The sequence below is a fragment of the Rhipicephalus microplus genome, chromosome 6 (genome assembly GCF_043290135.1).
Source record: "Rhipicephalus microplus isolate Deutch F79 chromosome 6, USDA_Rmic, whole genome shotgun sequence".
Taxonomy (NCBI): domain Eukaryota; kingdom Metazoa; phylum Arthropoda; class Arachnida; order Ixodida; family Ixodidae; genus Rhipicephalus; species Rhipicephalus microplus.
The window spans coordinates 85,523,085-85,542,872 of NC_134705.1; the positions used below are offsets into that span (position 1 = coordinate 85,523,085).

Below are 19,788 nucleotides of genomic sequence, written 5' to 3' on the forward strand. Positions count from 1 at the left end.
ACGTCCACGTCGCTTCCCGCGGGTCAGCCAGCGAAAGCGGGAGGAGCAGACAGCCCTCACACACACCGCGTCTCCGACGGCGGAAGCGGCACCGAGTCCAGTTCCCCGGACTCGTCACGTGATTCATGGGTGGTGGTCTTATCGGAGCCTGATGACCAAGAAACCGCAAAGGCCAAGGCGACTAATAATAGAGAGGAGCAAGCGCCGCGCAGACTGGACGACGAATCTTTCCCGCCGCTGCCCAGCAGGCACACACGCCCAAACTGCTCAGAAGACATCCCGATCACGAGTTGCGGCCGCTACATACTCCCGGGCGACGCTGCACACGACGATTCGACAACCCTCACCGGCCTCTTCCACCAGTTACCAATAGCGAGCAGCTCAGGAGACGCCCCCCCTTCCTCTCCCGCAAACACGCTCCCGCCTGAACTCGAACAGCGGCGGCACCGTTCACGCTCGCGCCGAAGGTCGGCGACCGGTACAGAAGACAGGAGGAAGGAGAAAGGGGGGAGAGCCGAGAGCGCCGAGCACGCCCTACGCCGCTCAAAGCCCCCTGAAACAAGCAGCGACAGTGATGCAACATTAGCCCGCAACCAGCCAAAGAAGTCGCGAAAGGGCTCTATAGGCGACGGCCCCCCCTCCGCCCCCGCGGATGACACCGGGGAGCGAAGAAAATAAGTGGCCATCCATCTGCCTAGGCGACGCGCCGCTCTCCCCCCCCCCCCCCTCCCCTCTTACTAAGATTAGCCACGCCGAGACACCCTCGCCACCGACACCGGAATCAAGCCATGCTGCAATGCTCCTCTTATCGCAGGCACACACGCGCTTTCACACTCTTTCGCTATCGCGGCAGCGCGTGACGTCACGCTTGTTTACATTTGACGCTTGCGTGCTGTTAAACAGGCGATCACCGCACCGACGAAAAACACGCGAGCCCGTTCTGCTCAACAGCCTAGGCGTTTGTCCCCCTAACAATGCCTCCCTAGTTTTTTTTGCCTGCTCTCAGCTGGCTCTTTACCTTCACTCAGCTGTGCGCGCAGCCATCGGAGATGCCGTCGCTTAAGTTTGCCACCTGGAACGTCCGTGGGTTCCGAGACAGGGACAAACAACGTCAGGTCTTATCCTTTGCCCAAGGTCAGGACATAGACATACTTTTCGTCCAAGAGACCAACTTCAGGTCTCCCTTAGACGTGGTTAATTTCCGGCGTTCGTGCCACACTGATGCCTTTTTCTCCTTGACGACTGCCAGGTCCTGTGGTGTCGGGGTCATTTTCGTTTCGGGTCGCTACCGGCAGGGCTCCCACTGTTTTTTTTCAGCAAATGGCCGCTCGATCATGCTAGACATATACGTGGACGGAAGGAGAGTCCGTTTTACGAACGTATACGCCCCAGTGACGCGCGCGGATACAAATTCCTTTTTTAAGGAACTCCATGAATGCCTAACCGATCCTCTGCCACACGTGATTCTTGGTGACTTCAACTGCGTGGTTGACTCGACGAGAGACATCCGGGGTCCAGGCCGAGGGGGATCAACCTACCACGCCAAAGAACTGGTGAAGATCCTTCGGCACCTGCGGCTCACGGATGTATGGGTCCATCTCCACGATGACACCTTCGTTCCCACCCGGTCATCAAGAACCACGGCAAGCAGGATCGACCGGGCTTACGTCCCGGACTTCCTCCTCCCCTCCATTATGTCGTGCGAAGTCCTAGCCCTGCCGGACTTCCTGCAAGGGCAAACTGACCATGCCCCAGTCCTCACAACGGTCAAGGGAACGCCCGGTCTTCCTACCGGCAGCACGCGCTGGCGACTCGACTCGGCGCTGTTGGCTGACAAAACTTGCGCCCCGATTCTTCAGGACCTCATCGCAAACTCGCTGAAAGAAGCCCCCCAGGTCACCCCTGAAGTCTGGGACCACCTGAAGAATGTGTGGAAAGGGCTCCTGCAAAGAGAGGGCAGGAAACGAAAAAAAAGAATAACCAGAGAAATGAATGAGCTTCTGCGGAGGAAGAGAATAATCGAAGGTGCCGACACCCTAACTGCCTGCACAAAAGACTACCTTGGGGCCTTGGAGGTCCAGTACGGCAGACTCCTACAAGAGTTGACGCGGAGGCCAAAGGCGACGCAGAGTACCGCGGCAGACACAACGGAAGTCGATCTGTGGGAGGTGAACGGGAATGGCTGCTCAAAGATCACTGAGGCCAGGCGTCCTGACGGGACGATCACAGAAGACCAGGCCGAGATTGCAGCCATCTTCCGGGACCACTTCAGGTCGGCCTTCCAGCAGACTGAGCCCTGTGAACCTGGGCTACCAAGAGCAACAAGCGATCTCTGCAGGAATCTCCGGCGCTTGGACGAGGCTGACTACACGACTTTGTGTGGCGAAGCAACGATTGAGGAGCTTCGTTGCGCCTTAGGCACCATGCCCCCAACTTCTGCCCCAGGAACAGACGGCCTCACGGCTGCTTTCTATGTTGCTTTTCTTGAGACTCTTGGTAATCACCTCCTTGAGGTTGTAAACCTGGTTCTCAAGCAACGGGTGAAGCCGGACTCTTTCCGCCACGGACGGATCGTCCTGATCTTGAAAGACGGAGCCCCCCCATGTGACCCGGCGTCTTGGCGTCCGATTACCCTTCTTAATGTTGACTATAAAATCGTGGCAACCATAGTCAACAATCGGCTCAAACTCTTCCTCCCAGACATGGTAGCCCCGCACCAGACCTGCGCCGTGCCAGGCAGATCTATGTTTGCGAATCTTTCGCTCACAAGAGACGCATTCGAGTTCGCCGCAGCAAAGAAAATTAAGGGAGCCTTCTTGTCGCTGGACCAGGCGAAGGCCTTCGACAGGGTGCGGCATGCATACCTGTTCGAAATGCTCCGTCATTTCGGCCTCCCAGCGGACTTCGTCTCTATACTAGAACTCCTGTATAAAGATCTGAGAGGCAGCGTCGTAGTCAACGGGTCCGAGTCGGCTGGATTCCAATACACGCGCGGAATAAGACAGGGGTGCCCGTTGGGCCCGACGCTCTTCATCCTGTCACTGGAACCCCTACTTACAAACCTCGCATGTGACCCGCAGTTTAGAGGCCTACCCCTGACGGGCTCTGACGAACTAAAGGTGTTAGCATACGCTGACGACGTCTCCCTGTTCGTCCGGAACCCAAGCAGTATGGAGCACTTCCGTCGGATCTTCAGCACCTACGCAGGAATATCGGGCGCCTTGCTGAACGAAGCCAAGAGTAAGGCCCTCCTGTTCGGTGGCTTCCCCGCCGAGGCAATCGGAGAAATCAGCATCGTATCTACGGTGAAAGTGCTGGGCATTTACTACACATGCGAGGGAGTGGCGGTGACAACGTGGACGCGAGTCCTAGACAGGGCTCGCCACTTCATCGAAAGAGCGAGCCGGCACAGTCTGTCCATTCATGAGAAGGCTCTCGCCGCGAAAACGTGTGTTTGCGCACTAGCCCTCTACACGAGCCGGGTTGCTGTCATGCCTGTGAAAGTGGCAACCCAGATCAACAAGATGCTAAACGCATTCCTTTGGAACCACAAACCTCCACCGGTGCGGCGAAGCCTCCTACAGATGGCTGTGACAGAGGGGGGGCTTGGGCTACCGCACGCCCTCACCCTAAGCAAAATCCTCGCTGTGAAGACGGCGCGCTCCCTCTTCCAAGCGGGCGATTACCTCGGGAGAGGCCTGCTCCTATACTGGAGTGGCGCAACAAATAGTTGGTTGGGCGCAAGCAGACACTCCGGGCCACACGCAGAAATACCCTCGCATTTCTACAGGACAGCATCAGCGACGATGCGCATGCTTACCAAAGAGACGCCGGACTGCGACGTTGACGCCGACCCGCCCACCCGAATCGCGGAAGCCCTCAACCGCGCCCAACTATCCGACGAGGAGAAAACGGTGGCCAGAAACGCTCTTCGAGCCCTGCCAACAACCTTCCACGGCCAGCCAAAGGCGACCCATGACTTTGCGTGGCAGAAGGCGTATAACGTGCTGCCAACGCGGCAGCGCCTGCACAAACTCGGCATCGTCCCGAACGCGCGTTGCCCGAATTGCCGCGAAACGGAAACGCAGAAACACGCCCTAGTTGATTGCACGGCCGCCAAGCCTGTGTGGCGCATCATCGCACGATGTTTCCGCATCCGCCCTCCCCCCTATCTCAGGCGAAACAAAGGCGCCTTCGCTAAACTGGTCGTGGCATGCACGCTCTTCGCGATTTGGAAGCGTCGCTCCCTCGCGGAAGCGCGCCGCTCGCCAGTGAGGGCGGCATTTCCGGTAGTAGCGAACATTCGCTTGATGGTGTGGGCATTCCTGTCCGAAGCGCTAGAAGCTGGCGGGGAGGAAAAGTTTTTGCGCCGCTGGCACACCAAGTTTTTCTTTTTGAGAAACGGAAAGCTCGTTTCCCCGATCATCCCCTACTGACACCCCCCCCCCCCTCCCACCTTTTTTTAGTTCCGGACCGCCGTCCGAGGCCCCCCTCCCCACCACCTCCCACCCTTTTATTCAAATGAGCGATACATAGGGTATCACGCAGGAGCCTAACTGCTCCCTCGATAAACGAACAAGCTTTATCCTGTTTTGAGCAGATGCGCACACGACCGCGCTGCAATGTGCTTGCCCTGCGCAGCGCCGCCGCGCTGCGCAGAGCGCTCACTGCGTAGCATTGTATAAATTTAATAAATGTTGCATGTATTTATTTTATGTAGGCCGGGTGCATAGTGTACACACTTGCATGTTAATTTGCGAGTCGGGCGTGGGAGAGCCTGTTAAAATGACTGCATATGTATTGTTTTCCCGTTCAGGCGCACCTATTCACATACGTGTTGTTCCTGTAACGCGGCGCTCCAATGATCGCGCCAAACTATTGTGACCAGCCGAAGTGCCGGCTGAGTATTATGTATAAGTCAGTGACCTGAGTATACATGTTTGGAGTTAAATAAACTTCTCCTTGTTGTAGTATCTGTTCTTATCAGCTTAATATCTGATACGGATCCTATTTGGATCCAAGATATTAAACTTATTTTTGTGATGCGGCGGAGTGCTTGAAGCTTGCTTCACCTCCGCCACGGGTTGGCCCGGTATTGCACTACCTCCGGGATCGGCCCACTCACCCCCTGCGGGGTGAGTTCGACAATAAATTCAATGATAGAAGGAGTGTTCGGATTTACCCATGATACCGGGGTAAACGGCGTGGGTGCGTCGAGTGTCCGAGACGGTGGCGGCACGCCGCCCCGGCTGACGCGGTATTCGCGGGCAGGGAGTGCGCTAGCTGTGTTTGCACTTACGATTGCTCTGGGAAAATAAATGTTTCCGTGTGTATTTCATATATGGAGGGTCTCTTTTATTTTGTTATGTTCACACGTACATACTCAAGTTTCTTATTTTTTTTAACATTCCTACTCATATCAATAAAACTATTGAGGAAATTATCATTACTGTTTCGGAGGAAAGCTAGAAGTGTGTATACGATGTGTATGCATGTGCGATGTGTATGTATGTATGTGTGTAGAAGTGTGTATGTATGTGCCAAGCTATTTCCGCTTTTCGAATTCACCCGTTTCGCAACGAAAAATAAAAAAGCCTCTAGAAAATGGGGTTTGGTTGGTGTTTCTGTTTACAGTTGCAGTGGCAAGCGAAGGCATTTTTATTTCACATCTTCACGCGGCGTCTGAACCTGAAGACGCGTGCTCTCGCCACGTCTACGCATCTACACTATTCCCCATCACAAATTAAAATCGCAAAGAACGCCACACGACCCACTCCGCACACACCTGCTGTACGGTGGAGCGGCAAAGCCCCGATGTGCTTTTCCTATGTCCACTGACCTTTGGGGTTTGACGTCCCAAAACCACCATATGATTATGGGAAAATTTCGACCACCTGGGGTTCTTTCACGTGCACCCTAATCTGAGCACAGGGAAATGCAGCCGCCGCGGCCGGGATTCGATCCCACCACCTGCGGGTCAGCAGCCGAGTACCTTACGGCCATCAGACCACCACGGCGGGCATCGCCTTGTTGATCAAACACTTCATTTCTGAACACCATCTCATACCAGCTCATCCACCGTTGGCTCTCGTTAATTACAACGAACATCCTCGCACGCTCACCTCAATGGAATTGCCAGTTGCTGGAAGTTCCAAGAAAATTGCGCACTAGACGTACGGACGCACCACGCACGTACCTGAAGCGACGTGGACCCCAGGACGCGTGAGATCACGCCCCGGGCGCGCTTTGCCTCCGTACCCACTCGTCACTCCTCACAGCTTCACTAAGCCGAGTATGTAGAAGTCGAAGAAGCAGAACAACAAACCAGCCAATCCCCCACAGTGGGTGTGAGCCACAAGTGAAGGTCAACAAAAACAAGCAACACCAGCGAGCGCAGTGACGAAGCTATCGTAATGGGGCGAAATAATCCACGAATATGGCTGCACGTTGACGCACGGTCGCATTTGTGCAACCACCCGTGTCTCCCGAAGACCGTCTGTCGCGAGTCTTCGACGAAAAGCGCAGGCGAGTACTTCTCCACTGATTTCCGCGACCACTTGACGACCGCCTTCGGCCGCCTCATGTCCGTCCGGCACGATCGACGGAGCGCCGCACCAGCGCCTCGTACACGCCACCATAGCACTCCTACCCCTCGGAATCAGCAAAACTTTGACTCGGACGTTTTCGACCACGACAGACAGAACCTGCCGGCCCGTTGAACGCTTGAACGACATCGCAGCGGCAAGTCGCACACTCACGTTCCGTCACCCTCTGCCACATGATCCTTCATTCACCGGCTTCACAACCCACGCGGTAGACGTTTCGCACGCATTCCCGGGTCTGCCTTTCACGGCAGGACCTTCGTCGACCTCGGTGCGGTGTTCCGCCACGTCGGAACTTGCAAGGCATATGTTGAGCGTGCTGAAGCAGCCAAAGGCACCACCTTTTTGCCGATGATTGTGGGCGTCGTTGCAGAGGCGTTGCTTGGGCAGCCGGCGTAGAAGCCATGTTGGATGGGTGACGTATTCACATTTTGCGCAGTCATTTTTTTTTTTTTTTTCCTTCCAGACTTTGGTGCTCGAGTTGGACATGTACACTATGCATCAGTTTTTAAAACAAGTGCTGTAGCATCCCTCGCGACATGGCTGATAATGTTCGCCGGCAAGCATTTGGTGTGACGTCATGGGCGCATAGAGAGTACGCATGCAAGCAAGCACGCGTGGCTTCGACCTCTGGGAAAAAGAAGGTTTCAGTTTTAACATGTTTGTAAGCGAAACTAGAAACTTCAAGCGGACTGGGGATAAAAGCAATGCCGTGAAGCCAGCGCTGCCGCTGTCGGTGCACAATGCTGGTTGTGCATGGGTGGACGTCGGAATTGCTTTGCTACTGTTTGCCCGGCTTTTGGCCAGAACTAAGTACGAGGTGTGAAAGAATGGATTTTAATTACGTGCTAATGAATTGCATCGCTTCTCGGCCTTTTGGCTAAGATCAAAGTGTCGAGTTAGCTGTTTTTTACGAGCCCTCGCGCGAGTCCCGGGGTCACGTCACGTCGGCGTCGGCCCCCGGGCCCTCTCGGAGTTCGAGCCCCAGAACCAGTGCAAGCCCTTCGCCGCCGCAGCCTCGTGCACGCGGCTGCCACCCTTGGGTTTCGGGCCTTCCCGCCCGGAGACCCTCTACATGCCAGGTCGAGCCAGGCCCCCGGTCCGCCCCTGCTGCCCCGGAGCTCCTAGCGGCGACCCCTGCCATCACCAGACCCCAAGCGGCCCCCGCCTCAGCTGAGCCGCTGCCTACCAGTGTGCAGCTTGACTGCACGTCACGAGTCGTCCCAGAGCCTCGCCCCCCCCGGCGGCTTGCGGGATCCGCCCACCAGTATGGCCATGCCAGTTGAGCTCCCGGTGAGGGAGAATTGTTTCATGTTTTCCGCGCCCGAGGGCGATGTCTCTGTTGACGATCTGATTGATGCAGTAGAATTAACCGCTGGTGATGATAGTGTATTCGTGCTTCAGCACATGGGGGGCGCAAAGTTCCTTGTGTGTACTCGCAATGCTAGTCAGGCGACGAGCCTAATGGTGGCGGAGGGTTTCACGGTGAATGGGGTGAAGGTGCCGGTAGAGGCAGTCGGGCCGCCGGTAACGTACGTGAACGTCTACCGCTACCCGGCTTTCTTGTCTGATGAGGCCCTTAGTAATGCTCTTGCCCCTTTCGGCAAAATTAAGAGCATTTCCTTCGCCACCTTGGCGACTCGCCAGACTAAGCTAAATGGTGTGAGGCTAGTCAAAATAGAAATGTCCCGGCCTGTTCCTAATTTCATGACAATAGCGGGGCACAAAGTCATGTGTGAATACCGTGGGATGCGTCGCGTGTGCGCCCGCTGCGGCGAGGTCGGACATATGGCGACCGCATGTTCTGCCGCGTACTGCAGACGGTGTGGCATTTTTGGCCACGATACGGAGGGCTGCGAGGCCGAATGTAAACGCTGTGGCGGCCACCACGGGACGCGCGAGTGTTTTCGGAGGCGCTCTTACGCGTCTGCCGCCCGCGGTTTCCCCACACTGACTGATACCACCCCCTCACTTGTACATGTAAGCGGCCCTGCCGTATCGAAGGCCGCCAGTGCCCCACGCCTACAGGTGCTATCGCCAAGGACTGCACCTCGCACCATTGGGAAGGGGCTCCCACCCGAGGACCGCAACTGCAATACTGGCCCGCCCACAGGCAGCAGTGCGGACACTTCGTCTGCCAACGAAGGGGAGAAGCCGGGAAGCGTTGACGACGTCGCCACCACGTCGTCTGAAACAGACACCAGTGACCTCGAGACGGTCTCTGCACAATCGTCACCCACCACGCAGCCCGCACGCCCGCTAGGCGGGCCCGGCCGCCAGGGTTCCTCTGTCGCGCCTAAAGCCCTTACTGGTGCCTCTGAGCAAGAAGCAGCGAGCCTCCTTGTCGCAAACCCACCCACTAACGTGCTGGCTCCAGTCACTCCCCTGGACTTGGAAGAAAGGAGCCAAGACCCCGCCCGAGAGGACTTGCCCATCGTGAGTCGCGGGTACTACGTGCTCCCTGAAGTCCGCGCTCAACCAAGCCTGATACCCCTCCCTGCGCCCTCCTCTGACCATGCGTTGCCCAGTCTCTGCCGAAACCGGGACCCGATTACAGCTCAGACCGCGACTGGCCGCGATCAGAGGACACGCTCGCGCTCGCGCTCGCGCCGACGCACAGGAGAGGGTGTTAAGAGCGATCCGAGAGAACGAGCGACGAGCGGAGAGACGAAGCAGCGACGGGCCGGGCTCGGCGCGAGGAGCAGCGACAGCGACGCCCCTCCGAAAGCGAAATCACAGAAGTTGGGCGAGCGCGCGGAAAGCGAAGGGGACCCGCCCCCTCAAGCCGGCGATTCCAGCGCCTAGTACGCCGACCCCACCCCGGATGGCAGCGCCCTTCCCCCACTGCGCTCCCTTCCTTCTCCCTCTGTGTCCCTTTCCCCTGGCGCGCCATGCACTCACCCTTTCGTAAACTCGCCCCCTCTCCCCTCCTAGCTCCGCTTTATGGCTGACCGGCTGCGTTTCGCCACCTGGAACGTACGCGGGTTCCGCGATAAGACGAAGCAAACCGCCGTCATCTCTTTGGCCAAGCTCCATGACATTGACCTGCTGTTCGTCCAAGAGGCGAATTTCCGTTCCCTCCTCGATGTCACCCTTTTTCGGAACCTTTGCCAGGTCGATGCCTTCTTTTCCTTGACGCGGGCCAAGTCATGCGGGGTCGGAGTCGTCTTCGTCTCTGGAAGGTTCAGGCAAAAGGCTCATTGCGTGTTTGGCGCCGACGGCCGTACGCTAATCCTGGACATCTTCATCGACGGTCGCAAAGTACGGCTCGTTAATGTGTACGCGCCAACAACGAGAACGGAAACGAACACCTTTTTTAGAGAGCTCGGCGAGTCCTTGCAAGCGCCCCTCCCGCATGTAGTCCTCGGCGACTTCAACTGTGTCGTCGACACCACAAGGGACATCAGGGGCCCAGGTCGCGGAGGCTCAGCCTACCACGCGAAAGACCTTGTCAGACTCCTTCGCCGACTGCGACTCTCGGATGCATGGGTTCTCCAGCATGATAACGCATTCGGTCCCACTCGCATGTCGAGGACCACCGCCAGTAGGCTCGACCGCGCCTACTTACCTGACCTTTTGTTACCTTCCCTTGAGGCGTGTGAGGTGCTCCCGTTGCCTCCTGCCTTGGCGGGCATTTCGGATCACGTCCCGTTGGTGACAACCGTGCGCGGGAAGCCCGGCCCCAGTCCAGCAAACGCGTCGTGGCGCCTAGATCCGGCTTTATTAAATGACCCGGTTTCCACCCCCCTGATGCAGCAACGCATTGAAGCCACAATCAGAGCGACCCCCCGAGTGACCCCGGCCGTCTGGGACGACCTCAAGGCGACCTGGAAGGCGCATTTACAACAAGAGGGCAGAGCGAGAAAAAAACGCATTACGGCTCAGATGAACGAGCTGCTGCGCAGGATGCGCATCGTCCAGAACGCCGAGTGTCTCACTTCCTGCACTCGCGACTATCTTGCCGCGCTTAAGGTACAGCATGCACGACTGCAACGAGCCATCACCGGCGAGAAGTGCGCGTTCCGAACCACCTCAGAGGGGCACCGGGAAGAGGACCTGCGCGAAGTAAGCGGCAACGGCTCAGTACGGATCCTACAAGTAAGGCGCCCAGACGGCACACTCACGGAAGACCCAGCAGAGATCGAGGCGACCTTTCGACGCCACTTCGAGACCGCTTTCCGCGAACCGGAGCCCATAACGACCTCATCGGAGCTACCGCACCGGTCAGAACTGTACCAATTCTTGAAACACCTCGATGAAGGTGAATGCCCGACCTTATGCGGCGCAGCGACGATGCAGGAATTGTGGGCCGCCATCCAGTCTATGCCACCGAACTCAGCTCCCGGCGCGGATGGCCTCACTGCAGGGTTTTATGCGACCTTTTTTAGTATCCTGAGCGAGCCGCTACTTGGCGTAATCAACAGCATTCTCGAAGGCCACGCGAAACCCGCCTCGTTTGCCATGGGGCGCGTGGTCCTGATACTTAAGGAAGGCTCACCACCGAACGACCCCACGTCATGGCGCCCTATCACGCTACTGAATGCGGATTACAAGATTGTCGCCTCTATTCTAAACAGCCGTTTAAAGACCTTTCTGCCGGACATCATCGCGCCGCACCAAACCTGCGCAGTTCCGGGCAGATCACTGTTTGCCAACCTGAACATGACTAGAGACGCCTTTCAGTACGCCACCGAGAAAAGAGTATCAGGAGCTTTTCTTTCCCTCGACCAGGCCAAGGCCTTCGACCGGGTCAGGCACGCCTACCTGTTCGAAACGCTCCGAGAGTTTGGCCTCCCGGCAGGGTTTGTTAACATCATCAAGCTCCTGTACTCGGACCTCAGGTGCCATGTGGTTGTGAACGGCTCCACTACGGACACCTTCCAGTACACGCGTGGGATCAGACAGGGATGCCCACTTGGCCCGACCCTGTTTGTGCTTTCCATAGAGCCCCTGCTCACGTCCGTAGCCGGTGACACGCGTATTCGGGGCCTCCCGCTCACAGGAACTGCGGAACTAAAGATCCTTGGTTATGCCGATGACATCTCCCTTTTCGTGAGGGACGCCAGTAGCCTCGACCGTTTTCGTCAGCTCTTCGCATTCTACGCGGCAGCGTCCGGAGCGCAGCTGAACGAGGAAAAGTGCAGGGCCCTTCGCTTCGGCAATTTCCCTGCGCATGCCATCGGCACCTTTCAAGCGGTCAACACAGTAAAGGTACTCGGTATATATTTTTCGAGCGAGGGAGTCGCACCGTCAACGTGGTCCCGCGTCCTTGAAAGGGCCGCTCAAATGGCAGAGCGTGCAGGCCTGCGAGACCTCTCGTTGCGCGAGAAAGCGCTGGCGGTTAAAACGAGTATTTGCGCACTTGCTTTGTACGCAAGTCGAGTAGCAGTGATGCCCGCAAGGACGATAAACCAGCTGTCCAAGCTCATCACGGCGTACTTGTGGGAAGGGAAACCGCCACCTTTAAAAAGACACCTCTTACACCTGGCAGTATCCGAAGGGGGTCTCGGCCTTCCACATGTACAGAGCGTAGGCAGAATTCTAGCCCTTAAAACCGCCCGAGCGCTCGCGCGCGCGAGCGATTACGTTGGCCACAACCTCCTCCTCTACTGGAGCGGTGCCAGGCACGACTGGCTGGACGCTGGCCGACACACCGGTCCTTTTGCTGAAGCACCCGCGCCCTACTATAAAACGGCAGCGGCAACAATGCGCATGTTGGGGAATGAACTACCCGGCTGTGACGTAGACGAAGACCCGCCAGCACGCATCGTCGAGGCCATCACGATGAACCAGCTAAGCGATGCCGACCGAAAACGGGCCAAGCGCGCGCAGAGCGAACTTGGCTCCCTCCGTTGCGGCATCCCCCGCGAGGCGCACGATTTGCTCCTTAAAAAGGCCTGGCACGTCCTACCTACAAGACAGCGCCTTAACAAATTAGGCATAGTCCCGAATGCTAGCTGCCCCAACTGTCGCGTCGTGGAAACGCAGGAGCACGCGTTGTTTGAATGCGTCGCGGTGAAACCCGTGTGGCGCATGGTGGCCCACTCCTTCGGCATCCGCACCCCTCCCAACCACAAACGTAACAAAGGCGCCTTCGCCCAACTCGTGGTGATTTTCACAGTGTTGGTTTTATGGCAGAGGCGATCGCTTGCGGAAGCGCGCAGGAAACCAGTACGAGCCGCGTTTCCGGCAGTCTCGAGGATCCGAAGGCTGCTGTGGGCCTATTTATCGGCCGAACTCGAAGCCAGCGGCGAGGAAAAGTTCCTCCGTCGCTGGCATACGAAATTTTTCTTCCTCAGGGACGGCAAGCTAGCCGCCCCAATCACTCCCTTCTAACCCCCCCCCCCCCCCCTCCGGCTCCAACACCTTATGTTTAAGTTGTGCGTTCTACATGCATCCCATGTGTCAATCTTTTGAGGTGTAACTCAGACCTTGTTGTGTACCCCCCCCCCCCCCCAGCGTCTATATTCATTCGTGGGGAAACTGATATCCATTGCTCATCTTGTTTTCCCGGCATTGTATATATGTATATAGCCCGCGTGTTTTTTTCGTTTCTCTGTACGCCTTGTTTACTCACCTTTGTATATACACACATCCGTTGTTCAATGTTACTTTGTTTTTTTTCTGTGCTATAAGTAACTCATGTATTTGATGTAGTTATCAGCCGATTACCCGGCGGTGCATACTGTACTGTTTTTTTTGTTTCATGCGTTGAGAGTTGAATAAACTTCTCCTTGTGTAGTATCTGTTCTTATCAGCTTAATATCTGATACGGATCCTATTTGGATCCAAGATATTAAACTTATTTTTGTGATGCGGCGGAGTGCTTGAAGCTTGCTTCACCTCCGCCACGGGTTGGCCCGGTATTGCACTACCTCCGGGATCGGCCCACTCACCCCCTGCGGGGTGAGTTCGACAATAAATTCAATGATAGAAGGAGTGTTCGGATTTACCCATGATACCGGGGTAAACGGCGTGGGTGCGTCGAGTGTCCGAGACGGTGGCGGCACGCCGCCCCGGCTGACGCGGTATTCGCGGGCAGGGAGTGCGCTAGCTGTGTTTGCACTTACGATTGCTCTGGGAAAATAAATGTTTCCGTGTGTATTTCATATATGGAGGGTCTCTTTTATTTTGTTATGTTCACACGTACATACTCAAGTTTCTTATTTTTTTTAACATTCCTACTCATATCAATAAAACTATTGAGGAAATTATCATTACTGTTTCGGAGGAAAGCTAGAAGTGTGTATACGATGTGTATGCATGTGCGATGTGTATGTATGTATGTGTGTAGAAGTGTGTATGTATGTGCCAAGCTATTTCCGCTTTTCGAATTCACCCGTTTCGCAACGAAAAATAAAAAAGCCTCTAGAAAATGGGGTTTGGTTGGTGTTTCTGTTTACAGTTGCAGTGGCAAGCGAAGGCATTTTTATTTCACATCTTCACGCGGCGTCTGAACCTGAAGACGCGTGCTCTCGCCACGTCTACGCATCTACACTATTCCCCATCACAAATTAAAATCGCAAAGAACGCCACACGACCCACTCCGCACACACCTGCTGTACGGTGGAGCGGCAAAGCCCCGATGTGCTTTTCCTATGTCCACTGACCTTTGGGGTTTGACGTCCCAAAACCACCATATGATTATGGGAAAATTTCGACCACCTGGGGTTCTTTCACGTGCACCCTAATCTGAGCACAGGGAAATGCAGCCGCCGCGGCCGGGATTCGATCCCACCACCTGCGGGTCAGCAGCCGAGTACCTTACGGCCATCAGACCACCACGGCGGGCATCGCCTTGTTGATCAAACACTTCATTTCTGAACACCATCTCATACCAGCTCATCCACCGTTGGCTCTCGTTAATTACAACGAACATCCTCGCACGCTCACCTCAATGGAATTGCCAGTTGCTGGAAGTTCCAAGAAAATTGCGCACTAGACGTACGGACGCACCACGCACGTACCTGAAGCGACGTGGACCCCAGGACGCGTGAGATCACGCCCCGGGCGCGCTTTGCCTCCGTACCCACTCGTCACTCCTCACAGCTTCACTAAGCCGAGTATGTAGAAGTCGAAGAAGCAGAACAACAAACCAGCCAATCCCCCACAGTGGGTGTGAGCCACAAGTGAAGGTCAACAAAAACAAGCAACACCAGCGAGCGCAGTGACGAAGCTATCGTAATGGGGCGAAATAATCCACGAATATGGCTGCACGTTGACGCACGGTCGCATTTGTGCAACCACCCGTGTCTCCCGAAGACCGTCTGTCGCGAGTCTTCGACGAAAAGCGCAGGCGAGTACTTCTCCACTGATTTCCGCGACCACTTGACGACCGCCTTCGGCCGCCTCATGTCCGTCCGGCACGATCGACGGAGCGCCGCACCAGCGCCTCGTACACGCCACCATAGCACTCCTACCCCTCGGAATCAGCAAAACTTTGACTCGGACGTTTTCGACCACGACAGACAGAACCTGCCGGCCCGTTGAACGCTTGAACGACATCGCAGCGGCAAGTCGCACACTCACGTTCCGTCACCCTCTGCCACATGATCCTTCATTCACCGGCTTCACAACCCACGCGGTAGACGTTTCGCACGCATTCCCGGGTCTGCCTTTCACGGCAGGACCTTCGTCGACCTCGGTGCGGTGTTCCGCCACGTCGGAACTTGCAAGGCATATGTTGAGCGTGCTGAAGCAGCCAAAGGCACCACCTTTTTGCCGATGATTGTGGGCGTCGTTGCAGAGGCGTTGCTTGGGCAGCCGGCGTAGAAGCCATGTTGGATGGGTGACGTATTCACATTTTGCGCAGTCATTTTTTTTTTTTTTTCCTTCCAGACTTTGGTGCTCGAGTTGGACATGTACACTATGCATCAGTTTTTAAAACAAGTGCTGTAGCATCCCTCGCGACATGGCTGATAATGTTCGCCGGCAAGCATTTGGTGTGACGTCATGGGCGCATAGAGAGTACGCATGCAAGCAAGCACGCGTGGCTTCGACCTCTGGGAAAAAGAAGGTTTCAGTTTTAACATGTTTGTAAGCGAAACTAGAAACTTCAAGCGGACTGGGGATAAAAGCAATGCCGTGAAGCCAGCGCTGCCGCTGTCGGTGCACAATGCTGGTTGTGCATGGGTGGACGTCGGAATTGCTTTGCTACTGTTTGCCCGGCTTTTGGCCAGAACTAAGTACGAGGTGTGAAAGAATGGATTTTAATTACGTGCTAATGAATTGCATCGCTTCTCGGCCTTTTGGCTAAGATCAAAGTGTAGTCCTACCTCTCGGGACTACATTTTTGGCCTTTGGGCCGGGGTTGGATGCCCCCCCTTGAGGGGGGACAACCCTTTTCACTCTTTTTTTTCTTTCTCCTCTCGCTTCTCTTTTCCCGCTTCCTTCTTACGCTTGCGGTGCATCCAAACCGGGTTCCTTCGGGAGCTGACTGGGCAGTTGCACCGCAACTTATACGTTCTTCCCCTGTCCTGAGGTCAGGGCGTGGGTCCAAACCCACCCCTGACCGCCTGGCCTCTCCAGCAGGACTGTCTGGGGTCTTTGGACCCGCGAAGGTGTTATGCCTGCGGGATCCGCTTGCGGCCTCTCTTCGGGGTGCGGCAGCAGGGGAGTGACGCTCCGCGGTGGGCAAAAGGCTCACCCCGCTATCACCGCTGTATTGAGCTATAAGCTCTGGGGTCGCTTGCTTAGCTGGCGGGTGGTCGCCCAAGGCGGCCTTCCCGACTAAGCCCAGGGTTCCCCGGCCCTGGGTGGACGTGCGGCTCAGCCCCTGCTCTGCCGGCCTGCTCCAATGCAGCTCCACCATGGCTCTAAGCCATGACGACTGGCCAAGCCCTTTGGTGAGAAAGGGTGGACGCTGGGGCAGCCGGTAGGGCGCCGCACCCTTGGTCAGGCCCGGTGGTCCCGGAGGTCCGGGCGGCCTTTGATCGGGCCAGCAAGGCCGAGACTTCTACTTCTCTCTTGTGTGCTGCCTCTTTTGACAACCTCACTCTGTTCTTATCAGCTTAATATCTGATACGGATCCTATTTGGATCCAAGATATTAAACTTATTTTTGTGATGCGGCGGAGTGCTTGAAGCTTGCTTCACCTCCGCCACGGGTTGGCCCGGTATTGCACTACCTCCGGGATCGGCCCACTCACCCCCTGCGGGGTGAGTTCGACAATAAATTCAATGATAGAAGGAGTGTTCGGATTTACCCATGATACCGGGGTAAACGGCGTGGGTGCGTCGAGTGTCCGAGACGGTGGCGGCACGCCGCCCCGGCTGACGCGGTATTCGCGGGCAGGGAGTGCGCTAGCTGTGTTTGCACTTACGATTGCTCTGGGAAAATAAATGTTTCCGTGTGTATTTCATATATGGAGGGTCTCTTTTATTTTGTTATGTTCACACGTACATACTCAAGTTTCTTATTTTTTTTAACATTCCTACTCATATCAATAAAACTATTGAGGAAATTATCATTACTGTTTCGGAGGAAAGCTAGAAGTGTGTATACGATGTGTATGCATGTGCGATGTGTATGTATGTATGTGTGTAGAAGTGTGTATGTATGTGCCAAGCTATTTCCGCTTTTCGAATTCACCCGTTTCGCAACGAAAAATAAAAAAGCCTCTAGAAAATGGGGTTTGGTTGGTGTTTCTGTTTACAGTTGCAGTGGCAAGCGAAGGCATTTTTATTTCACATCTTCACGCGGCGTCTGAACCTGAAGACGCGTGCTCTCGCCACGTCTACGCATCTACACTATTCCCCATCACAAATTAAAATCGCAAAGAACGCCACACGACCCACTCCGCACACACCTGCTGTACGGTGGAGCGGCAAAGCCCCGATGTGCTTTTCCTATGTCCACTGACCTTTGGGGTTTGACGTCCCAAAACCACCATATGATTATGGGAAAATTTCGACCACCTGGGGTTCTTTCACGTGCACCCTAATCTGAGCACAGGGAAATGCAGCCGCCGCGGCCGGGATTCGATCCCACCACCTGCGGGTCAGCAGCCGAGTACCTTACGGCCATCAGACCACCACGGCGGGCATCGCCTTGTTGATCAAACACTTCATTTCTGAACACCATCTCATACCAGCTCATCCACCGTTGGCTCTCGTTAATTACAACGAACATCCTCGCACGCTCACCTCAATGGAATTGCCAGTTGCTGGAAGTTCCAAGAAAATTGCGCACTAGACGTACGGACGCACCACGCACGTACCTGAAGCGACGTGGACCCCAGGACGCGTGAGATCACGCCCCGGGCGCGCTTTGCCTCCGTACCCACTCGTCACTCCTCACAGCTTCACTAAGCCGAGTATGTAGAAGTCGAAGAAGCAGAACAACAAACCAGCCAATCCCCCACAGTGGGTGTGAGCCACAAGTGAAGGTCAACAAAAACAAGCAACACCAGCGAGCGCAGTGACGAAGCTATCGTAATGGGGCGAAATAATCCACGAATATGGCTGCACGTTGACGCACGGTCGCATTTGTGCAACCACCCGTGTCTCCCGAAGACCGTCTGTCGCGAGTCTTCGACGAAAAGCGCAGGCGAGTACTTCTCCACTGATTTCCGCGACCACTTGACGACCGCCTTCGGCCGCCTCATGTCCGTCCGGCACGATCGACGGAGCGCCGCACCAGCGCCTCGTACACGCCACCATAGCACTCCTACCCCTCGGAATCAGCAAAACTTTGACTCGGACGTTTTCGACCACGACAGACAGAACCTGCCGGCCCGTTGAACGCTTGAACGACATCGCAGCGGCAAGTCGCACACTCACGTTCCGTCACCCTCTGCCACATGATCCTTCATTCACCGGCTTCACAACCCACGCGGTAGACGTTTCGCACGCATTCCCGGGTCTGCCTTTCACGGCAGGACCTTCGTCGACCTCGGTGCGGTGTTCCGCCACGTCGGAACTTGCAAGGCATATGTTGAGCGTGCTGAAGCAGCCAAAGGCACCACCTTTTTGCCGATGATTGTGGGCGTCGTTGCAGAGGCGTTGCTTGGGCAGCCGGCGTAGAAGCCATGTTGGATGGGTGACGTATTCACATTTTGCGCAGTCATTTTTTTTTTTTTTTTTCCTTCCAGACTTTGGTGCTCGAGTTGGACATGTACACTATGCATCAGTTTTTAAAACAAGTGCTGTAGCATCCCTCGCGACATGGCTGATAATGTTCGCCGGCAAGCATTTGGTGTGACGTCATGGGCGCATAGAGAGTACGCATGCAAGCAAGCACGCGTGGCTTCGACCTCTGGGAAAAAGAAGGTTTCAGTTTTAACATGTTTGTAAGCGAAACTAGAAACTTCAAGCGGACTGGGGATAAAAGCAATGCCGTGAAGCCAGCGCTGCCGCTGTCGGTGCACAATGCTGGTTGTGCATGGGTGGACGTCGGAATTGCTTTGCTACTGTTTGCCCGGCTTTTGGCCAGAACTAAGTACGAGGTGTGAAAGAATGGATTTTAATTACGTGCTAATGAATTGCATCGCTTCTCGGCCTTTTGGCTAAGATCAAAGTGTAGTCCTACCTCTCGGGACTACATTTTTGGCCTTTGGGCCGGGGTTGGATGCCCCCCCTTGAGGGGGGACAACCCTTTTCACTCTTTTTTTTCTTTCTCCTCTCGCTTCTCTTTTCCCGCTTCCTTCTTACGCTTGCGGTGCATCCAAACCGGGCTCCCTCGGGAGCTGACTGGGCAGTTGCACCGCAACCTATACGTTCTTCCCCTGTCCTGAGGTTAGGGCGTGGGTCTGAACCCACGCCCTAACCCCTAAAAACCGCCTGGCCTCTCCAGCAGGACTGTCTGGGGTCTTTGGACCCGCGAAGGTGTTATGCCTGCGGGATCCACTTGCGGCCTCTCTTCGGGGTGCGGCAGCAGGGGAGTGACGCTCCGCGGTGGGCAAAAGGCTCACCCCGCTATCACCGCTGTATTGAGCTATAAGCTCTGGGGTCGCTTGCTTAGCTGGCGGGTGGTCGCCCAAGGCGGCCTTCCCGACTAAGCCCAGGGTACCCCGGCCCTGGGTGGACGTGCAGCCCAGCCCCTGCTCTGCCGGCCTGCTCCAATGCAGCTCCACCATGGCTCTAAGCCATGGCGACTGGCCAAGCCCTTTGGTGAGAAAGGGTGGACGCTGGGGCAGCCAGTAGGGCGCCGCACCCTTGGTCAGGCCCGGTGGTCCCGGAGGTCCGGG

At 55.8% G+C, this 19,788-nt stretch overlaps 1 protein-coding gene and 3 pseudogenes across 1 annotated transcript in view; all 4 read left to right on the forward strand.

Moving 5' to 3' along the window:
- Nucleotides 1-19,788, forward strand: part of LOC119168652 (uncharacterized) — a 293,472-nt gene that overhangs the window by 62,715 nt on the left and 210,969 nt on the right. The window lies entirely within an intron of this gene.
- On the forward strand, nucleotides 4,955-5,126 carry LOC142766242 (U2 spliceosomal RNA; annotated as a pseudogene).
- LOC142766178 (U2 spliceosomal RNA) lies at nucleotides 13,327-13,499 on the forward strand (annotated as a pseudogene).
- On the forward strand, nucleotides 16,576-16,750 carry LOC142766425 (U2 spliceosomal RNA; annotated as a pseudogene).